The sequence below is a fragment of the Chroicocephalus ridibundus genome, chromosome 6 (assembly GCF_963924245.1).
Source record: "Chroicocephalus ridibundus chromosome 6, bChrRid1.1, whole genome shotgun sequence".
NCBI lineage: Eukaryota > Metazoa > Chordata > Aves > Charadriiformes > Laridae > Chroicocephalus > Chroicocephalus ridibundus.
Genome location: NC_086289.1, coordinates 32,032,887 through 32,047,532, shown reverse-complemented (window position 1 = coordinate 32,047,532; position 14,646 = coordinate 32,032,887). Strand labels below are relative to the sequence as shown.

Genomic DNA, 14,646 nt, shown 5'->3' with positions numbered 1-14,646 from the left:
CCCTCATGGTGAAGAATTTCTTCCCAATGTCCAGTCTGAATCGTCCCATCTCTAGTTTTAATCCATTCCCTCTGGTCCTACCATTACCTGACATCCTAAAAAGTCCCTCACCAGCTTTCTTGTAGGCCCCCTTAAGATACTGGTAGGCCACTATAAGGTCTCCTCAGAGCCTTCTTTTCTCCAGACTGAACAACCCCAACTCTCTCAGACTGTCCTCATAGGAGAGGTGCTGCAGCCCTCTGATCATCCTCGTGGCCCTTCTCTGGACACGTTCCAGCACGTCCATATCTCTCTTCTGGTAGGGGCTCCAGAATTGGACGCAGTACTCCAGGTGGGGTCTCACGAGAGTGGAGTAGAGGGGGAGAATCGCCTCCCTCAAGCTGCTAGCCACGCTTCTCCTGATGCGGCCCAGGATACGATTGGCTTTCTGGGCTGCTGGTGCACACTGATGGCTCACGTTGAGCCTCCCGTCTACCAGCATCCCCAAGTCCTTTTCTTCAGGGCTGCTCTCACTGCCCAGCCTACATCGGTGCTTGGGATTGCCCCGACCCAGATGGAGGACCTTGGATGGAGGTTAGAGGTAGTCGGTTAGGCAGGGGCTGTTCTGGTCCTTCATGAAGATAAGCATAGGGGAAGACAACTAGAAAGAACATCTTCCTGCTCCTTCATACCACACAGGTGGTCACACTCACTCCCTTCTTTAGGGTTCATGTCATGAAGGGGTGAGAAAGGCTCCAGGTCTCCTTCAGCCTCCTGCTGTCCTTTAAATTACCCAGCAGAGCTCCGCAGAATATGGGGTGGTTATCCTCAGAGATGCAACGAGTTTTTCTTCTTGTATTTATTTCTAAGGATATGTTTAATTTCCCTTTTGAGGCAGGGCACGTAAGGGATTGTACGGCATTTGGTGCTTCCAATTAGCTTTCTGTTCCAAAATCCGACATCAAAACCTAATGAATGGCCCTTCAGGGTTTGACTGAATTGCCAGAAAAAAAGGAACAAATCTTCTCCGTGCACTCCAGAAGGAATTTCTGCTTTTTTTTTTTTTTTTTCCTCAGTAGCAGACAGATTGATTTGTTCGTATGTCAATTTAACAAAGCAAACAGAACGGACTTCTAGAGAAGGAATATCAGAGTGAGGCGAGGAGGTCATGAAAAACACTAAGTGATGATTCATAAAATGATGCAATTATTTATGTAAGGGCTTCCACCCCCCACACCCATCTACGCACCACAGTTCAAACAGGTTTTTTCTTTGAACCGGTTCATCACATAAAATATGCATTGGAATCCAGGGAAATGTTTATTTAATTAACTGTCATATAGGCTGAGACAAAAAGAAAAAGCCTCCTCTATCAAAATATGCTAAAAATAAGGATGATACCACAACAAAGTGATTGTGTCAAGGATCTGAGCTTTTGCGCAGAGCTCTCCTGAATATTGGTTTGCTTTTTCGGTTTGACTGCTTTCACTGTAGTGTTGAACAGTCAAACTACAGCACCAAGGCCCCAGGCAAATGATGTTTGTTCTCACCAGACACCCAGCCCAGCACACCGTGATTAGTTAGCACCTCTAGATTCAGGGCTTAGCAATTTGGTCTGCTAATGTGCTTTTGGGCTGCCAGTTCTGGTACGCGCATTAGTCTGAGTATCATCCCTTTTAATGTCACTTTAAATGTTTAATAATCTGATTGTGATAAATGGTCTGGATATTTATCTCCTTCCTCACGGAGAAGGATCCCATTAGTGAATTCAATAATTTCAGGAGGGCCAGACTTGCCAGAAGTTCAGATCCAATTTAGCACAGGGTCCATTTCTTTCTATACCTTATGCCCTTATCAGAGGTATCATAAGGGTCCATTTTTCCACCACCAAATAGAGGACGAGCTGCCAAATGGTGGTGTAAAAACCAGTTCTGCTGAAAGGATCCCCAGCAGCCCTGAGGACCTTCAGAACAGCTAACCATTTGCTTCCCCTGACTTTCTGGATGCACAAGCATTCACATTACTTACTCCCGGCTAAGAGACAAATGTATATTTCCTTCAGAAGGACATTTCTGCATGTCTCATGGAAGAAAAATTCCATTTAAATCAACAGAGAGGTTTCAAGTAAATTAGAATACAGCTAGTAGATGTCTCTTGTAAGATGCCGCTGTAAAACCTCAGGAAAAGTTTTGCTAGTTATGTAAATTATACTGTAAATAGCTGTTGTACTGCGTGACTCTATTCTTGCCCTCCCCCATTTGTCCTAAAAATAAAATTTGCCACCTGTTTCGATTACAATGAAAATCACTCTCGTGCCATAAGAATCTTCTTTCCACTATTTCTTGCCATGTCTAAGCTATTGCAAAATAGTAGCTCCAGGTTTGAAAAGATTATCTGAGGTCGGCAAGTTTTGAAAGACCTACCCGAGACTCCTAGCACACGTTTCACCAAAAACACATTGATTTAGCTTAAAGAGATTTGCATCTGAAGGTGGTTTTGGGCACACTGGCCTTCTCCGAGTGATGTTATAATGAGATATTTGGATTTGATTATGGTGACTCAGAGATCATTAAGAGGGTGAGGAACTGCCTGGGCATATCCTGGACCGAAACAGGAAAGTATCATGAAGTCTTAGTGTCGCAGGCTTGCCGCAACGTCAGTCTGCTGCTGTCAGTGTTCTTGGGCTATTAAGTTGGTCTTGCAGATTTTGGTGTCAGCTGACTTTTGTGTAATATCACTTACTTTTAACTAGGTGATTTTTCTTCTTTTGCACACATGTTAATTCATACAGGCAAATCCTTCTGGAGCACTGGCTTGTGTCCTAGATTTCCCCTTCTGCTGATGGTAAGAAAGTACTTGAATGGCCCCCATAATTTTTCTTTTCATAGACAGGAATGGTATTAAAATGTAATGAAGAAAATTATAGACAAAATAGGAGCAATGAATGGCAGCTTTTGTCTGCTCTGAGATTTACTGTGCAGTTACAAACCCATCAACATATCGCAGACTGGAATATTTTGCCCTGTGTGCACACACACACAGGCGCTTCTTTGCCTGGTGCCTGTCACGAGGAGCAGCTGTAAATTCCCAGGGAGAGAGAGCCACTGTGAAGTGTGAAATCAAGTGTTTCATGCAGTACCCTGGATTTTCTCTCCTTAATAGGAAAAGCCTTGCAGAGGACACTGAGCATGCTAGCTAGTAAAGACAAAAAACGCTCTCAGCGGAGGAAATACCAGTTTAAGAAGAAAGCTTTTTTTGTGCCATTGGTCCTCATTTTTTCCTGAGGCAGATGCCTCATTCGCATTCATGTCAACACAAGAAGCCAAATCTTTCTAGACTGTGAGGATAAAATACATGAACTTGGACAAAAAGAGCAGGAGGGATCTTTCCCAGCTGCATCTCCAAACTATCTCTTCCCTCTGGCAACCTGCTGGGTGTCTGCTAACTGGGACTGTTAATGCCTCTCTCTCCAGAAACCACGTCGCTGCTTCTCTGATTGCCCCAGGGAGGAAATGCTAAAGAAAGTGGAGGTTTGCTGTCTCCTCCCTTGGACGGAGCGGGTGCCCCCTTTCCCTCCCCGCCGTGATCTCCTCCCATGCGCTGGGCACGTGCCACAGGGCACAACTCTTTCCTTGAAAACAGAGCGGAGCTGCTCGCTCGGCTCCCTGGGAGCCTTAGCCAGAGCCTGCCAGTGGGGCCAACATTTTAGAAATCACTATTTGAGAGTCACAGACAGGCCATCAGGGAATGAAGATCAACAACACTAGACACAACTTGATTCCCTCGGGATAGTCAGGGTACAAGTTGGATTCAGAAAGGCTTTATTTAGCCATGACCGTCTATGCTGAAAGTTACCTTGTTTGGGTTTGTTTGTTTGTTTGTTTGTTTTTTTAATTACTCTCAGGGTAGACAAACAGGTTCAAAGACATTTAAAAAAATATATCTGAACTAAGGTAATCCTTATTACTATGGGCAAGTATAGTCTTACATCTGGGAAGTGTTTGGCCCGAAGACTTGCATTTTCCCTCTGTTTTTCCTAAAAAATGAAACACATACAGCAATGCAAGTGATCTTTCACCAGTGTGAAAATTATGACCAGATTTCGGCTTAAAGTCTGAGGGCTGCTGAGAGCACTGGGTGAACGTCGTGACTTGAATTTATCATGCCTACCTTCGTGCATCTTGTTGAGTTGCCTCAGCACCTTGGACACCTTGGATTCCTTCTCTGGGTGGTGTGTCTTTGTTAGAGGAGTCGCCCTGGGGTTTATTCTTATCTTTTCCTCGATTATCGACACAAAACTTAATGCTTAAGTGGCTCTTGTTAGAGGAATCTAGGCCTTTGTACGTGCTTACTTTTAGAGAGTGGCTAGAGAGTTTTGTTCGGTTTTGGAGTGCTTTGTTGTTTTCTTGGTTTGTATACTGCCAACATCTGTGCTTCGATCTGATTTGGATTTTTTATGTGGCTGTGACCAGCCTTGTTTTCTGCTTTCCTATCAGAAAATGATGAACTGAACCTTTAAGAAGACAGTGATGAACAGTCACCCCAAATGCTTTGACTGTGATGAGTTGTTGCCTGTTAGAAATTGTTAGCAGCACCTGCAGAGGAGACTCCCTTTTCCTTTCTTTCCCTCTTTTTTTTTTTTGTGGGTTTTTTTTGTAAAACATTTGCTGTTTTACTCATAGATTTAATAAAGATGTTCAGCTCTCAGTCATCACGGCATGTCTCACGTGTACCAAAAAAGTGATGCCTTAGATAAAGAAAAAATTTCCTAGGTGAATGAATGATTTCCTGACATCAGTGAAGCATCCTCCAAGGCTGGTAGCACTTACTGTATAAGATCTACAGGAAGAGTCAGATGTCTCCCAGAAGGAAGATGGCAAGCCCCTAAATAAGAAAGTCATATGCATGACTTTCTTCAATTTTCAATTCTGTTTTGTTAAAATTTACTTAAAATAAAAGAGGCATCCTTATATAGACTATTGCTAACTACAGCAGCTTCAGAATATCTTCATTAGTTAAATCAGCCTATATTTTTTTCATAAACCTTAGGCTTGGAAGGCAATGTGGGGTGTAGTCTGAATCCATGTGCCTTATCTCAAATATCGTGGATGCTAGTATCCACTTACACTCAAACTGTCTGGGGCTCCCACTGCTAGGGAAACTCATGGGATCGCAAAAAGAAGGCAGCGTAAGAAAACCCAAGCTAGTTATGACAGTGTTATGTGTTGAGTATGATGGAAAGACCTGGGGGAGGAAGAAACGATTCTCACAGCTCTCAGTGCATCCTTTTCCCCAGAGCACGGACAGGCTCAAAGGTGGGAACAGCAGGTGACAGGTCCCTCGGCACCCCCTGAGGCTGTGCCCGGGAACGTCCCTTTGGGGAAGAAGCAGTGGCAGGGGATGGGCGTAAACATTTCGTGTGTTAAATCACTAACTGGTCATGGTTTTAGACAAAAGTGCATTTCCTTTATTAATCCATATTTTTATTTTTTAAACAAATACAAGTGGCACTGCCATTCACCTTCAAAACAGAAACATAATTAGATAAGTCCTGGGGAATGGAAACATTTGTGTTAGATATGTATATTCATGAACATACAGGGAGTTACTGTAAGCCTAGGGAAGCCATTGCCATTTAATGTCAATTTTCTGTAGGTTTTATAAGTCTTATTTTACTCTGCTGTTTCCCCCAAATGATTGTTACCTTAGCAACTGCCAAGTTGCATACATACGCTTGCTCCGAGAAGCAGAGCTTAACAAAGCAAAGCACCAGTGTTTAAGGAGTCACCAGGAACAGAGTTTATATTGTGGATTTTTTAACTCTTATATATACACTTGCCTACATAAATGGTACATTTTTTTCTTTCACATTTTCCGAAACACCTTTTAGCAGGTAGTCAGCCATAGCATCGACTTTGTCTCTTCCTCTTCTTCCAGCTTCCTAACTCTTTTCAAAAACTAATATTCAGTTCATAATAAGGGTGATGAATTACTGCAAGGTCAGTGATGTGTGTGCATTGGGTTGGGATTATGTTGAATTGGGTAAAACAGTGGGTAAGGCTTCATGTGCCAGAGGATTCATATTCACTAGTTGTGTCTATCTGAGAGATGTTTTGATCCACATGCAGAGTATAACATTTGGCATGGAGGTACAGGTTAGGATAAAATCCAAATGAATTTTGAACCTTTTACCAACCACTCAAATCTGATTATATTTTTTATAAGATTTGAAGAAAATAAGTTGGAAACCCATCGACTTTGCAACCAGTCTTTTGCTGTCTTAGCCTGTGTGCTGCCGTTAACCTTAAATGAGTAGGAACTCTAACCTTTTATGCAGTAAATGAATATAGGTACCTTTTGCATCTGTCATGTTTGGTTACTCTTCCCCAACGTACCCATTAGGCAATCCTCTATCTAAAGAAGTGCATGTCAATAAGGGATGTCACAGGAGCACATATCGGTTTGTTCAAAGCAGCTTGTCAGAGAGAGCAGCCTTTATACTTGTTTTCCAGCTGATTTCCTAAGATGTAATCAGACAAGTGATTTATCCAAGGTCGCACGCCAAGTTATTGGCTAAGCTGAGACTGTAAGATCCCGGGATGCTCCTCTTTCACAAGCTTTTGCTTTGCTTACTTCTGCCACAAGACGCCATTCCTGTGCTGAAGTCCCAGTACAGCGATCTTAGAATTGAACATTATTAATATCAATGAAGTCTTTTGTGCCCAGAGCCTTCATGGTTGGGGTTTTTTGTTGGTTTATTTGGTTGTGCTTTTTACACCAGCTGTCTTCCTAGATCTGGTCTTAGCGTGACACTTGGCTGGAAAAAATCAATTCCTTCAGTTTGAATAACCTGGTGAATACACAATGTGTGAGATATTTCTTAATTCATTTTGTTCTAAATCCAGTAGACAACACTTCTGCAGGACGTTATACCTGTAATAGAAAGCAGGAGTCACTAAGAAGAAGTAGGCATCAGGAAATTACACCGAGTGGAATGAGTTTAATTTGAAACCAATTTCAAATTTGATTTCCTATACAATGATCTGAGAGCATCAACTTAAGTTGATTTTCTGGAAAAGAGTCACATAGCCACACCATTGGTACTCTTAAATAACCTCTTCTTGGGAATATTGAGGTTTTTATGTATATAGTTACATGGGTAAATAAGGAAGCAGGCAAGGGTAAGCCTTTTAATTTTGTACAAGCCTTTTAATTTTGGCTGTGCTTGAGTCATAGTCATCCAATCCTACGCCAGCCAAGGGAGGGGAGAAAAACATGAAGGGAAGGAAAAGGAGGAAGAGAGGTATTAAAATTCAAAGCTTCACTGCCTTATTACTTTCTCTTACAGATTGCTCTGTCATAGGTAAAAAGTCAAAATCAGCATTTTAATAAAGTGCATTGCGAAGAATTTGTTTCCCTTTTCTGCAGGTGAAACAGAATTGAGTCCTCCATTTATCACAGCACCCTGGCATTCCAACATGAAGTTCAACCATAGTTTTATTTTATTGAAAAATAGTTTCAAAGTTATGGCATTTCTGTTATATCCTATTCTCTTTCAATCTTCTAGCTCTGTTTTTTTTGCAAATATTTATATCAAAATCTTTGGTGTGGTTGAACATTTTAATCACGTTTCTTGGGCCTGTGTGCTTTTTTCTCAGCAGACTGTAAAAGAGTCTAGGACCTCAGAGCTCAACATTGAAATGAGATAGGTGGGAATCCAGCCATTCTCTTGAAAAAGATTTAAAAACTTAAAGAAAAAAGAAAAAAAAATCAGATTTACAGTCTGATAACACTGATGGGCATCATTGCAGGGTACTGCAATTCATTCAGCCCGTCCTGGTCTGCTTGGGGTGTCAGGGAGTAAAGTACCCGTGCAAAAATGGCAGAGAACTAAAACCAGGAGATAACAGAACAAAAAAGAATTGTGCATTTCCATTAAATGCGAGGAAAGAAGCAGAAAAGGCCTACTTTGAAAACTTGCAACCAAAAATACAATCAGAAGGTGAAGAGAGAACAACTGCAGCTGGAGTTAGTGCAAAAGGAGATGTCCAGCCACATTTTTTCAAGGAAAAATTTGAAACAAAAGTGGTGGTGGGGTTTCAGATATCAAAACCATACCAGCAAAAACCATTTTTTGAAACTTTCTTTCGTTTCTGATCCCTCTTCCTGGTTCCAGAGAAGACCATTAATAGTGCTAAATACATAAATCAACATGGTATATTCTTTTCCCTTCTTTACCAATGGTCTCTAAAATAAGACCTCTCAAGTATAAGGTAAAAGGTGAAAGCTGTATCCTAACATGAAAAAAATCCACATCTAACTGAATTAGCCAGTTTTCTTGGGTAGATAACAGCGGGAGGCTAGGGTACCATACTAATGCAATGATGAACCTTGCTAACGAACTAATTAGCCTGCCTACACACACCGTGTTGTTTCTCAGAGCAGTACCTGATAAAGACATTTGAAAATAAAAGCACTGCCATGGGACAGAAGGGCACCAATCCTCTTCTACTTGCCAAGCTCCAGTTTGGCTGTAGTTCATCTCACTTAAATTTTCCTTTTATTCTGCCACACATAAGAAGCCTTGGGTTTTATTTTCTACCTTCAGTTTTTAGGTGCTTCTTGAAAATCAATAAAATATAAAGGTTAAGAGAAAGGACAATAAGCTAGAAAGTATCAGATATCTCAGTGAAGAACTTTGGAAGAAATTACTTAATGTATTTGGCATTCATATTCTTCACAAGGAGGATGATAACACCTTCCAGACTGAGAGAGGTGTGTAAGGGTTGATATTTGCCAAACTTTTTAAAACATTTAAGTATAGGCTATGCTGAAGCTGAAGAATAAGATTTGTTATTGTTATTAACGTAAATAACAGATGAATTAACCACTGTGACAGTAGCTCCGTTAGTAAAATTTGAACACATCTAAGTGTAATATATATTCACTTAAGTGTTTTTAAATGGTAGCTGCTAGCTTCTGAAATGAACGGTGCTAGTCATAAGTCATTCTTCTCATCACTGAAGAAGTTCTTTTAGCATCCTTTGCTTCTGGAGGTAGTACACAGAGGCTAAATGTTCTAGTTTATGAAGAGCAGTCTGCATCAGATTGAATTCAGAAAAGCTCAGGTGCTGTCTCTTCATACGTGCTTCACTGCTAGATCTGTGAAGCATTCTGGCACAAATGCAGCAGCTGCCACTTGGCGGGGGGGGGCGGCCTCTTCGTGGAGATGAACCTGAAGCAAGTTTTTATGGATTCAGTGATCTCAATCATTCATCTCAGTCGTTTTTCCAGAAGAAAGGAAGCAGATCTTCATAGTACCATAGGTGATCTTCCTACCTCATGTCTTTGGGGTCATTACAGTTTATGCCAATAGCAGTGTGGAAGAAAAGAGATGAAAGCAGACCAAGGTTTTAGCCCAAGCCTGCAACAAAGATCAATCCAGATCCAGTTGTTGTAAATGAAGCCTTTCTTCCAGGTTGGGATAAACTCACACCTTACTTTGTTCTACTGCCGAGGCTTCATGGAGGATTTGAGGTGTAAAAGATCTGTCTTCAGCCCAGTTTCACTCCCACTCCCATCCCAGTCTTCACCACTTGGTGAACTTTTGTGCTCTGGTGCACCAGTGCCAAGGGATGTAGATTAACAACTATTTAACAGAGTTGGTGCTACTTTTGAACTACAATCCTTTGTGCAGCCAAAATGCAACAGAACAATCCTTTCAAATAGGGAAAAGGCAGAGGGGAAGCTTGACTTGTATTTCTGAAGCGTCAGAAGAGCTGGAGGATAATAAAGAGGCTTTCTGGAAAGCAAAGCATCTCTAAATTCATCGGTCCCTTTTCAGTCGAAGGAGCACAGGCTCAGCAGCAGCCACGCTGTCTCAGAAGGGAGAAGTCTGCCAATCAATCATTCAGTAACAGTGAGTTCAGCACTAGCAGAACAGTTTGCCAGATCAGTGCTAAAGCAAGTGGGGATTAAAAAAGTTAAAAGCAATATGGGGCTTGAGGGCTTTCTCCAGAGCCCACTGTTTCAAGAGAAACAGCTGACTTCAGGACAGTGATGACATCACATGCCAGACATGACTTTTGTATCTGATCTTTTTTATTCTGGGTTTTCAAATGTTTTTCACTTTCTCTTAACATACTGAAAGAGAAAACCCCAAGCACTAAATAAATAAGGAAGAAAGAAGAATAAGGAATAGGAGTGTGTATAATAATAGGAGGGGTATAATGTCTCAATGGGATTTATTAACTGAGTCTGATGATGCAAGCAACAATTGGTGGGTTTCTCTTCCTCCCTAAATCCTTGACTAAAGAAATGAAGTTCGAGGCAGCTCAGATGATCTTCCCAGCCTTTACCTGAGCAAGGTGTAAAGTTTGAGGTATAAAGTTAAAGGAGTTAAATCTGAGCCACTGGAAGCAGTGAGACTTCTCCACAAAATGGGGCCAAATGAGCTAAGAAATTTCCTCCTCTCCGGGGCTATTTTCTTTGGTCCCTGCAGCCCTCCCTCTGCTCCTGACCATCTTCCCTGGGCAGCAGAGAGAAGGAATAAGCAGCTCATGGAAACAGAGTCAGAATAGTGCAACAGGAAAATGGAAGCGACGCTGGCATCCTGAACATTTCCTCCATTGCCAGAAGTTGGAACAATGGGCTTAAAAAGAAAAGGGGGAAGGAGAAAGGAATACAGTAATTATCCACACTGACGACTGCAGCAGGGATGGAAACAAGCAAAACCTAACACCTTATTATAGTCTAAGCCTCTACTGTGTGCCAATACTGTCAAGAACACTGCATATGAGGCTAAAACAAAGCTATGTAAAATTATCGAAATCTGTATGATGAGCTCTTTGGGGAGGTCAGCAAATCCAGAGGAAATTCCTACTATGCAAATGGCTGTAAAACCTTGTGGCAGTTGTGGGGACAGAGATTATTGCTGCTGCTTTACATAGAAATCCCCTTGTCTGCACCACATTTTAGCAAAGAAATGTGAGAAACATCACTTCTTAGGCAAGCAATTCTTTTGTACATGCACATCCATGCATTGCAATCTTCTAAACAGTTCAGGTTTTTGCTCCTCTTTCTAAATCTTTCAGGTTACAATGTGGTTATGATATGACAGGCAAGATGAGATTATTGTATTTTTCCTCTATTGCCTTCTCTCAAAAAATCTATGAAATGAAACATTACATGGGTAAGCTATCTGCATGCTTGATATTTTCATTCTATAAATGGAAAAAGATGAAAACAGAGGAAATTGTGATTCATGGAATCCCTTTGTTCTGCTGAGCTTCTTATACCTTGAGTGGTACTTCTCTCAGTTTAAGAAAAATCACTTCTCATTCCGTCTTCCTTCAAATACGTAGCGCTTTTGCTGCAGGAGTGAGACATTACTTAGATGCTGGATGTTTATCCAGTTCCCAGATCTACTTCTGTGTACTGCTGTTATTGTCGGAGCAATTCCCAAGAATTATACCACCTCTTTCCACAATTCTTTGAGAATTTTTTTCCATCTCTGCTTCTATGTAGTTACCACGATTGTAACAGAGGAGAGTAGGAAATCCTGTGCCGGAGGGAGTGAGTTGGACTCAGTTGTCCAAAGTAGAATTGTGGAACTGTAGTAGCTGAAGACCCAAGCCCAAGCTTTTCTCTTTGCAGATGGTTTCCAGGGTCAATTTCCAGCCAGGTACATCCAAGAATTACTACTAAGCTAAGAAACACTGCAGTGAATACATTTTTACAAAAACTACATTGAAATCCATATTCTATCTTGTAATGAAACTGTCATCAAAATTCATACTCTTTCCCTGTAAAAGTTTTTTTCTGGTAATTCTTCATTTATGTAACCATGCATATTTCTTTTTAAGCAATACTCTTTCCCTTGCCACTTCCGTCTCTCCAAATTACGCCTCATTTCTGTGTTTGTGGTACTAGAAGCTTTTTTAAATGAAGACATCTGAGGCTAGAAATCGTCTAACCGAGCTGCAGTGACAGGTGAGAGCGTGACAGGCCTTCACCCACTTGCCAGTTTGTATTCGTTGGCAAGGGAAAGATCTCACCCAGGTCAGTATGCAGCAGTCAGGCGCTGAAGGGCTCACAATTTCCTCACAGAAGAGCTTCCTCTAAATACCATCCAAACACGAACCACATTTAGCAATAAAGCTAAGTTATGAGAGCCCTTGGGAAATCCTATTATGCTATGAGCCTGAAAACTATCATTTCTGCCTCGTTCTTAAGTAGAATAGGAAACCTTATTTCCTAGCAGCTGCTGGAAGTGTGGAGCGATATTGTGGCTTTTGGTGTAGGGCTATTCTTACATCAATCATAGTTTGTCCAAGGCAGGCAGGGCAAGGCCAGTCCTGTCAAGCAGTTCTGTTCTGGAAAAGGCACTGTCCCCTCCTTATCTTTGTCCAGCCTTTTGTAGTTTTGAGCAACCACTTTATTGCTCATAAAACTGAACAAAATGACTTTGGCATTTGCAATACAATAAGGATTGATCAGCGGGTGATAAAAGTCACCTGTATCTTTTCTTGGACTGTAAGATGGAATCTGCCTTACGTTTATTTAATGTCTTTCCAACCTGTTCAAATCTGCATATCTCTAAACATTGCTTATTCGCGTATTTCATAAAACTATATTTATTAAATCTGGATGAAAGAAATCTACCTGCAAGCATTTCCATAATCAGATAGGATGCTGGTAGGTACCTGGAGCGCCTGACAATTTATGGATGTTTAAGGGAACTCAATTATGTCATACACTGCAAAATTAACAATACTCATAAGCAAAATATTTATCGTGAGAGCACTGAAATACTTTCCTGGCCAAGCAAATAATGGTAGGTGTTGTAATGACAAAGCATAAATGGTTCCGAACATTTCAAAGTGGCAGACAGAGCAGCTGCAATATTTCTTATTTTGTAGGATGATAAACAGAGCTGCATTATGAACACTTCTCCTTCTGATGGAAAAGCATTTGTTTCTACTAAGGCTGCTGCCTCCATCACCTTAGTATGAAAAAAAATAAAAAAAATACTCTCAGTTAATCCTGAAAGCTTTCAAGACGAAAGTCAGCAAGATGAATGAGCACAGAAAAACCACCCTAATATGTGAGCTTACTTTTTCCATACTTCAAAATGGAAATGAATCCTTGCCCTGAATATCTGGAGATGACCACGAAAAGGGTAAAAGGGAGGTTAGAAACATGGGATTTTTTAAAAATTTATTTGTAGCTGGAGGATTCAGATGGCCGCTTTCCTAATGAGAGATTTGTGGAAGAGGAACTGCTGGTCTTTGTCTATAACTTTTTTTTCAGATACATGTAGCTCCCTGAAGAACCACCAACAAATTCTAAAAGCATCTGGGCCCTCCCTGGGGTGTCTCGTGTTTGCTTTTACTTTTAGGTCTTATAGTTCTCTTGTAAGCATTGCTCCTGGGAGTAAGTTAAGCAGTTTAAAAAGAAATTGAAAAAACATGACTATGAGGAAAAGATTACTATGAATAAGAGGAGCAGAAGGCCCCAGTGATAACAGCCCAGAGGCCAGGGTGGAGGTCACTTTGCCATTGAACTATCTGTGAGGACATAAGAGGAAAGGAAAAAAGAAAGCAGAGAACTGGAAAACCCCACAGGACATTTAAGAAATCATGCTAATGTATAAAAAAGAAGCATGTGTAGAAATAACTGGCTGTATGATTAAGGTCTATACACGTACCTGAGCAAGGTTTAAAAGGAAGGAAGGGCATGGAAATTTGAGATGAGAAGACATCAGCACTGGAGTACTTGGCTGTTCTTCTGGAAGTGGAAAGCAAACAATGGGAATACCATGAGCTGGAAGGAAATCTTATCTACATTGGAAATATCTGAAGATAGTCTGGAAGTATTTTAGAAACCTAACCTTCAGAAACTTGGTGCGGGACACTGAAATTGGTCTCCTTAGCACAAATCATTGCACAATTCCGCTAGGATATGTTACGTGGGTTACCAGGAAAATGACAAGATATAAATCTCTTGAAGACAACCATTAGAGATAATTGAGAAATGGATGATACAAGGAATGATGAACTCACGAGCTGATACTGAATTCACATTCATCTGTCTCATCAAGATCTATAATTATACAAAATTACAAATTAAGTGTACTTTCATTAGGCTCACGCGTAAAAGGAAATGGCTTTTCTAATGATACAAGTAAATTTGCACTGGAGGCCCCCCAGTACCTGAGCCAGATCTTTTCTGGCAGCTTAAAAAGGGCCCCATTACCTTTTTAAGGTGAACTGGAAGAGCTGAACCCCACACTAAATTTGAAAGTACATTAAGCAGAACTAATTACACTGAAACCTCCCCTCAGCCTATCTCCTGTTTTCTCTCTGCCTCCGGGGCTCCTGTGTCTCATTTGTGAAGTAAATTAAGGCCATTGTTCTAGGATGAGCCACTTGTTAAGCCTCTTGAGCTCAGTCTTGTGTAAAAAAGTGGAACACTGTAAAATTTAAATAAATAAACAGACTTATTTTGTCTCGGCTTTTGCATAATAATCTCATCATTCTCTGTGAAACATTTCTCCTTATATCCCCGCAACTCTCATATTGTTTAGCCAAACAGTATAAATATACTCAGACAAGAGTAAAAGAGAGAAACAAAAATATTCCTCTGAGTTGCCTGGATTCTTTTCTT

General features: G+C 40.9%; 1 long non-coding RNA gene across 1 annotated transcript in view; it reads left to right on the top strand.

Moving 5' to 3' along the window:
- Nucleotides 1-14,646, top strand: part of LOC134517413 (uncharacterized) — a 179,344-nt gene that overhangs the window by 109,236 nt on the left and 55,462 nt on the right. The gene's annotated exons all lie outside the window — the stretch shown is intronic.